Here is a 7,731-nt window from a genome sequence, read left to right on the forward strand (position 1 = left end):
TTATCAGATATGTCATTTACATATACTTCTTCCATTCTGTAGGTTGCCCTTTAGTTTTTTTGATTGTTTCCCTCACTGTGTGGAAGCTTATTATTTTGTTGAATTCCCAGTAATTTATTTTTGCTTTTGTTTCCCTTGAAGTTGTTTTGGCCAGTGTCAAAGTGGTTACTGCCTGTTCTCTAATAGGATTTTTATGGTTTCAAGTCTCACATTTAGGTCTTTAATCCATTTTGAGTTTATTTTTGTGTATGGTATAAGGAGGTGGTCCAGCTTCATTCTTTTGCATGTGGCTGTCCAGTTTTCCCACCATTTGTTGAAGAGACTGTCTTTTTCCCATTGGATATTTTTTCCTGCTTTGTCAAAGATTAATTGACCATATAGTTGTGGCTTCATTTCTGAGTTTTCTATTCTATTCTATTGGTCGATCTGTGTGTCTATTTTTGTGCCAGTACCATACTATTTTGATTACTATAGCTTTGTAGTGCAACTTGTAGTCCAGAATTGTGATGCCTCCCTCTTTGCTTTTCTTTTTCAAGATCGCTTTGGCTACTCATGGTCTTTTGTGGTTCCATACAAATTTTGGGATTGTTTGTTCTAGCCCTGTGAAAAATGCTGTTGGTATTTTGATAAGGATTGCATTAAATGTGTAGATTGCTTTGGATATAGAGACATTTTAACAATAGTTGTTCTTCCAATCCATGAGCATGGAATGTTTTTCCATGTCTTTGTGTCATCTTCAATTTCTTTCATCAGCATTTTATAGTTTTCAGATTACAAGTCTTTCACTTCTTTGGTTAGGCTTATTCTTAGATATCTTGTTTTTGATGCAATTGTAAATGGGATTGATTCCTTAATTTCTCTTTCTGCTGTTTTATTATCAATGTATAGAAACGGAACAGATTTCTTTACATTGATTTTGTATCTTGCAACTTTACTGAATCTGTGTATCAGTTATAGCAGTTTTTTGGTGGCGTCTTTTGGGTTTTCTGTGTAGAGTATCATGTCATTTGAAACCAGTGAAAGTTTGACTTCTTCCTGATTCAAAAATCTGGATGCCTTTTATTTCTTTTTGTTGTCTGATTGCTGTGGCTAGGACTTAAGGTATTATGTTAAATAGCAGTGATGAGAGTGAACATCCCTCTCTTGTTCCTGACCGTAGAGGAAAAACTTTTAGTTTTTCCCCATTGATGATGATATTAGCTGTGGGTTTTTTGTATATGGCCTTTATTATGTTGAGGTATATGCCCTCTAAGCCTACTTTGTTGAGGATTTTTATCATGAATGGATGTTGTACTTTGTCAAATTCTTTTTCTGCATCTTTTTCTGAAATTATCATATGGTTCTTATTCTTTCTTTTATTAATGTGGTGTATCACATTGATTGATTTGCAGATATTGAACCACCCTTGCAACCCAGGAATAAGTCCCACTTGATCATGGTGAATGATTCTTTAATGTATTGTTGGATTCAGTTGGATAGTATTTTATTGAGAATTTTTGTATCCATGTTCATCAGGGATATTGGCCTGTATGTCTTTTTTTTAGTGAAGTCTTTATCTGGTTTAGGTATCAGGGTAATGCTGGCCTCATAGAATGAATTTAGATTATATGTCAACAAGTGGAACAACCTAGAAAAAATGGAGAAATTCCTACAAACATATAAACTACCACAACTGAAACAGGAAGAAAAAAAACTTGAATGGACCAATAACCAGCAAAGAAATTGAATCAGTAATCAAAAAACGCCCAACAAACAAAAGTCCAGGGCCAGATGGCTTCACAGGCAAATTCAACGAAACGTTTAAAGAAGAGTTAATACCTATTCTTCTCAAACATGTATCTTTTATTTTTTATTTACTTTTTAATTTTTTAAATGTATCTTTTAAATAAATGGTTTTAGGACAATTGGATAGCTTTTTTAAAAAAGATAGGTGAATTCCTATTTTGTACTATACACATGGATAAACTTCAAATCAATAAAAGATTTAATTTAAAAAATCATGCCTAAAAAGTTCACACACTAAAGTGCTAAAAGAATGCATGGAATAGTTCCTTCAGAACCTTGGAGAGAGGAAAACCTTTCTAGTTATCTATGAAACCATAAAATAAATGATTAATTTATTCCACACAGAATATCTTCTGAATGGAAGAATATACCACAAACTAAGCCAAAAGGTAAATTACAACCTAAAAAAAAAAATTGCAAATTTTATTATAGGCAAGGCCTAATCCCCCTTTGTATATATAAAGAGTACTTAATAAGCCAGTAGAACTGTTTGTAAAGGACATAAGTAGTTCATAGAAAAAGAAATACCACTGGCTCTTAAAAACATGAAAAGATGTTAAAACTTACTCATAATAAGATAAATGCAAATTAAAGTTTAATCACAGTAGACTGACAAAATTCAAAAGTTTTACAACACATTCTTTTGGCAAAATGAGGAGAAACTGACAATCTCATACTTTGCCAATGGGAATGCAAAATGGTCCAGTCCCTAAGGAGAACAATTTCATAAATATTTATTATAAATTGTAAATAGATAGTTCCTTGACCCAACAATTACAACTTTGGGAATTATTCTTACATTTAATTTTGTCTTGGCAACAGCTTTTCAGAGGACCCAGACTAACACATACCCTTCGTGTGGGAAAGGTAGAAAAGTAAGAATATGTATCCGTATTTGCTTGTATTTACAGAAGAAAATAGAAGACAAGAAGTTAAGGGAAGCAAAAGAAATGAGGTGGTTGTAATGGGTTGGGTGGAAAAAGAGGAGGGAGCAAGAATTTTAGAAACATGTGAATGTATTATCTATGCAAAAAAATAAATTTAAGAGGCTCTTGGGAAAAAAAAAATAACAAAGTAAAATAACGTCCAGAACTGTGTTTAACAACCTTAGCAGAGTGTACACAATGAAGGAGTGTTAAATGCCCTAAAGTTCTCAGAGTACTTTCACCTACAGAAGATCCAAAAAATCAATAGCTGACTTCTACAAGGTCACTGCAAATCTCAGGACTTAAAATTTGATATTATAATATTTAAATATTGTAAGGTTATAAAGCAAGAAGAAAAGTTGTAGAGAGGAACCCATTTCAATCTAAACTGAAGTGCCTGAATGTGATTGAGATTATAAACCTTTGGAAGATACTATAGGCTGTATCTATGTAATTCTTCTCAAGCAATCTTTTGCAAAAGCCAAATACTTTCAGGTCCTTAATTTAATTATTTGTCATGTTCCTACAGCTGATCAGAGTATTCTAGCCTCAATGGCTAAACACAGGTTCCATTACTAGGGGTAGAGACATAAAAGAGATACACCCTGACTTCAGATGTGGGGAAAATAAGAAACACTTGCCAGTTGCTATAAAGCAGAGGTATATGTGCTTTATAGATTACAACCACCTCATTTCTTTTGCTTCCCTTAACTTCTTGTCTTCTATTTTCTTCTATAAATACAAGCAAATACGGATACATATTCTTACTTTTCCACCTTTCCCACACGAAGGGTATGTGTTAGTCTGGGTCCTCTGAAAAGCTGTTGCCAAGACAAAATTAAATGTAAGAATAATTTCCAAAGTTGTAATTGTTGGGTCAAGAATAAAGAGGCAGCACGGGAAAAAAGAGTTCAGGACAGCTTAATTTGTCTTGAACATGTTGAGGGACGCTTCATGAAGATGACATTTGAAGTAGACCCTGAAAATCCAATTTTCATGTGTGTGTTTGTTTGCTTTTCTGAGTTAAGGAAGTGGGATATGGACATTCCAGATAGAAGGAACTTTTGATGTTTGGAGATGTGGAAGGTCATGGTGGATCACAGGGGTCCTGGAGCAAGCACACTAGTATGTGGGTGAAGGTAATGGCAACAAATGAGTCTAGAAAGTAAAGGGAAGCCATTCTAAGCATTTTGAACTTTGTATTAGGAAAAAAAAAAAGAGGGTAGGCATTGATGGTTCTAAAGAGGAGGATGTGTTGAGATTCATGGACTACAGAGGAAGGATATAGACTCTAGTGGAAAAGGACCAGAGTCAGAGAGGTCAGATCCAAGGTTATCCCAATAATCCAAACAAGAGACGACAGAGGGCTGCAATGAGGCAGGGGCCATTTCCAGGCTTAATCAGTAATATATGGAGACGCCTGGATAGGAGGATAAAGGTGGGGGGAAAGTAGTCAAAGCACACTGATGGATTTCTAGCTCTGTTCAGAGTCATGATGATATTGTTAGGGAAAAAAGGGGAAAAAAGGAGACACAGATTGGGAGAGAAACAAATGAGGTTGATAAAGGTTAAAAATTGGTAGGCTCTGAAGATTTTTTTTCCTGGTTCTCACCTATCACTTTATGGACCAGTTGTTTCCCTAAATATTATCATGTCAATAATAATAGGCGTTAATAAAAATACCCAGAAAGTAAGTGATAAACACACATAGCCCTTGTCCTCTACAAGGCCCTGCTCACACAGATGTCCTGGCATGGGAGATGGAGGTGTGTACTTTAAAGACCAATGTCTGGGTGGCCTAAGGTGGGAATCTAATAAATGAAAAAAACCCAACATGATCTAAGATATGGCATCCATTTGCTAGACCTGGCAAGCTGACTTTATTACAGACTGTCAGGGTAGACAGTGACAGATCATTTTGTAGGGCCCAGAGAGAGCCAGATCTATCTGCTAGAAAAACAAATAAATCCCAGTTCAGGACTGAGGTTAAAAAAGATTTACAAGGCACAGTGATGCAGGTGCCCCTTTCTGGGTGGGTTGTGGTGGCTGGCCGCGGGAGGTTAGCCTCACTGGTTCACTTATCTTGCCATCCGGGGACACGGCGAGCTCCTGGGCTCATATTACAGGACATTTTCCCATTTCCCTTTCTGTGGTCTAGTTTGGGCAGAAAAATGGATGACAGGCTGGGGAGGACAAAAAATAAACAAGAGAGGGAAAAGAGTTCTCTCTCTGAGCAATCTTATAAAACAAAGCATAAATCTTTAACTGCCTGACCTTTTAGCTCACATGATTCTTGGTGCAGAAGGCATAAATCAGGGCTCATCTGGAGGCTCCGGGGAGGGTAGCTTTCTGCCTTCCAACAAGAAGCAACCTATTTGTGGAAAGCACATAGATGTGTCATTGTTTTTAATAGAAGCTCAATTGATTTCCTAGAAATTGAAATGTTCCCTCGGTTGGGAAATGAAATTTCTAGTTGGCCATTCCACCTTCGGCCGCCCCTTGGTGGAGAGTCTTATTGCACATTGCTAGAATTAGCAGAGAAAGGTCAAGTGAAAGGTCTTGGGGTCACACTTCCTCATAACGGGAGACCATCTCCTCAATGCAGATAAAACCGGCAAAGGTTGAGGGTTGTGCAGACACAACTCCTACAATATAGTGAAGACTGTTTTTGTTAACCCCTCTTTTGCTGTTCACTGTTTTCCCTGCCTTCTGTTGCTCCCTTGACATCATAGCCCATAAATATTCCATGAGAGCCAAGGATGGTTCCCGGGTTCAACAGCACAGCAGGTAGTTTCTACTTGTGGGCTTGGCACTTAACTGCAGCCAGTCCCTTTATCCTATCAGCCAGAATAATGAATCTTTGAAAAAAATATTTGTTTCTTAAATGCATGGAGAAAGGGGTGTGCTTTTTCTGAGCAAGCTGATAATCAGTGTTATCAAATAACTGAAGTCCCCCCAATTAAGGAAAAAAAATTTTTTTTTCCTTTTTCTGTCAGGTGGTAGTAGTGGTGACTAGAAATAAGGAAATAGTAAATTAACCGTTTGAAGATAGATTTGGAAATCAAAGTTCATTGGTAAAGTCCACTATTAGAGTTCATAGAACCAAGGATGTGTTTTGATCATTTTTTACCTCTCTCTCTTTTTTTAATCATGAAGGCTATTCAAATGTGAAAAAAGCAGATATGCCAGGAGCCTATACTTCCTGAGGTACTTATTAAGAAAAAAAAAATCAAGGAAATAATTATTTAATTCCACTGAAAAGATAAGGTATTCTGAATCCTTCCCAGATCCCTTTTGCGGGAGTCATTCCTTTTGGCCCCGGCAAGTATGGCAGCCACCTAATGACGTGAGCCTGCTTCTGAGGCCCCACACGTCACAGGAAATAAAATAGAGCACCTCTCAGTGGCAAGAGCCTGACTTCCAGAGGAAAAGAGAGTATATTCCTTTAGTTTAGAATGGGGATGTCTGAGGGTATCTGTCATTTAAAGAACAATGGCCTTTATCAATGAAAATTTGCTCTCCTTTTCTTTAAATGCTATTTTGTTAGATTATTTCTGCATTCACTTTTTCTAAGAATGTTCAAGCTGTTAAAATACAGAAAAAGAAATAGGGAAAACTGAGGCTGGAGTAGCAGTTTTGATTTTTTTTTGTACTACATCATCAATGTGTCTCTTATCATTTACTGATGTTTTACTATTAGTTTGTGTTTGTCCTATTTCCAAAGATTTATTTATGGCCTAATGGGGACCCACTGGACTGCAAATTAGAATATCACTTTAGGTATCTAATTTACTTTTTGTTGACTCAGGGTAATTTAGCCTCTGTGCATCAGATTTCAAGTATATATATCCTAATCTGATGACAATTAATCTAAATTTAAAAATTACTGGTTTTACCCGTTCATATATACAAATGGTATGCATTTAACATGATTTTAAAAAAAATAATAAAAACCACAATAGCCAAAAAAAAGAAAAATCCAGAAAGTGATTTACATAGGAAAAGACAAATACTCTTATAGATGCCTCTTATTAATATATTTTCTAAATACTTATTAATATTCAAATAAATGAGTTTGGTCCCAGTTTTCAAAATAAATTTTGTATTGAATATACTTTATTTATTACCATACTTACAGTAGAAATCCACCCAGAAGTGGTTCAACATTCCTAGTAATATATGAAGGAGGTCAGTGAGGACTGATTTTTTTTAAAATGATTGGTTTACCTCTTTTCTAGGTTATTTCTTCATTAATAAATCATATTTAAATGGTAGTAAAATAGTCTTGTGATTTTTTTCAAGAATAGTTAACAGTCCAAAGGTTGCCCTTGGCTAACGGCCATGTATTTCAGGTACTTTATAGTCCACTGTTCCTTCACCCAGCCAATCCCAGCATGGAAGCTACCACTACTTATATGGCGCTTTTCAATTTAGTCATACATGTGGTGGTAGGCTTGTTTAAAATTGCATTTATCTTACCCTGCAGGAACGCAATGATATTTAAGTTACTAAGTCTTTGGGAACGTTGGAAGAAGTTGGGGAAAAAGTTGGGAAGAAGCAGTAAAACCAGATACCCCCATTCTCTCCCTAGAGCAAGAGAAATGCATCTGTCCCATAAGTGTACACCTGTTTCCCTGCTCAGCAGTCTCTGGGCCAATCACTCCCTATTGTTAGGGAAGCAGAGAGGGTCTGCTTTGTAAGAATAAGAGGCAACACGGTGTTTATTTTGCCGTGGAATCATCAAGAAGCAGGCTAATTTTCCGTCATTTGGAAAGGTTTGGAAGTATGATGGATAGTCATCGCTTTGTTAATTAACGACTCGAGGGCCACCCGCAGTGGTTTTTAATGACAGAGCAGCTGCAAAAGGCACACTTGCTCACCCTAAGTCTGCCCAAGTGCCCCTTCCTAGGGACTGCTGTCTGTTCCCAGGGGTGAAGTTAAGAGAGTCTAATGCCCTCCTATGTAGCTGTTCCCAACAGATGTTTCTTCACTCCACTTTGCACTGTGGAGTCACCTCTTT

General features: G+C 36.7%; 1 long non-coding RNA gene across 1 annotated transcript in view; it reads left to right on the forward strand.

Moving 5' to 3' along the window:
• LOC113934441 overlaps positions 1-7,731 on the forward strand; it is a 134,164-nt gene that overhangs the window by 38,324 nt on the left and 88,109 nt on the right. The window lies entirely within an intron of this gene.

Source organism: Zalophus californianus, chromosome 13, assembly GCF_009762305.2.
Source record: "Zalophus californianus isolate mZalCal1 chromosome 13, mZalCal1.pri.v2, whole genome shotgun sequence".
NCBI lineage: Eukaryota > Metazoa > Chordata > Mammalia > Carnivora > Otariidae > Zalophus > Zalophus californianus.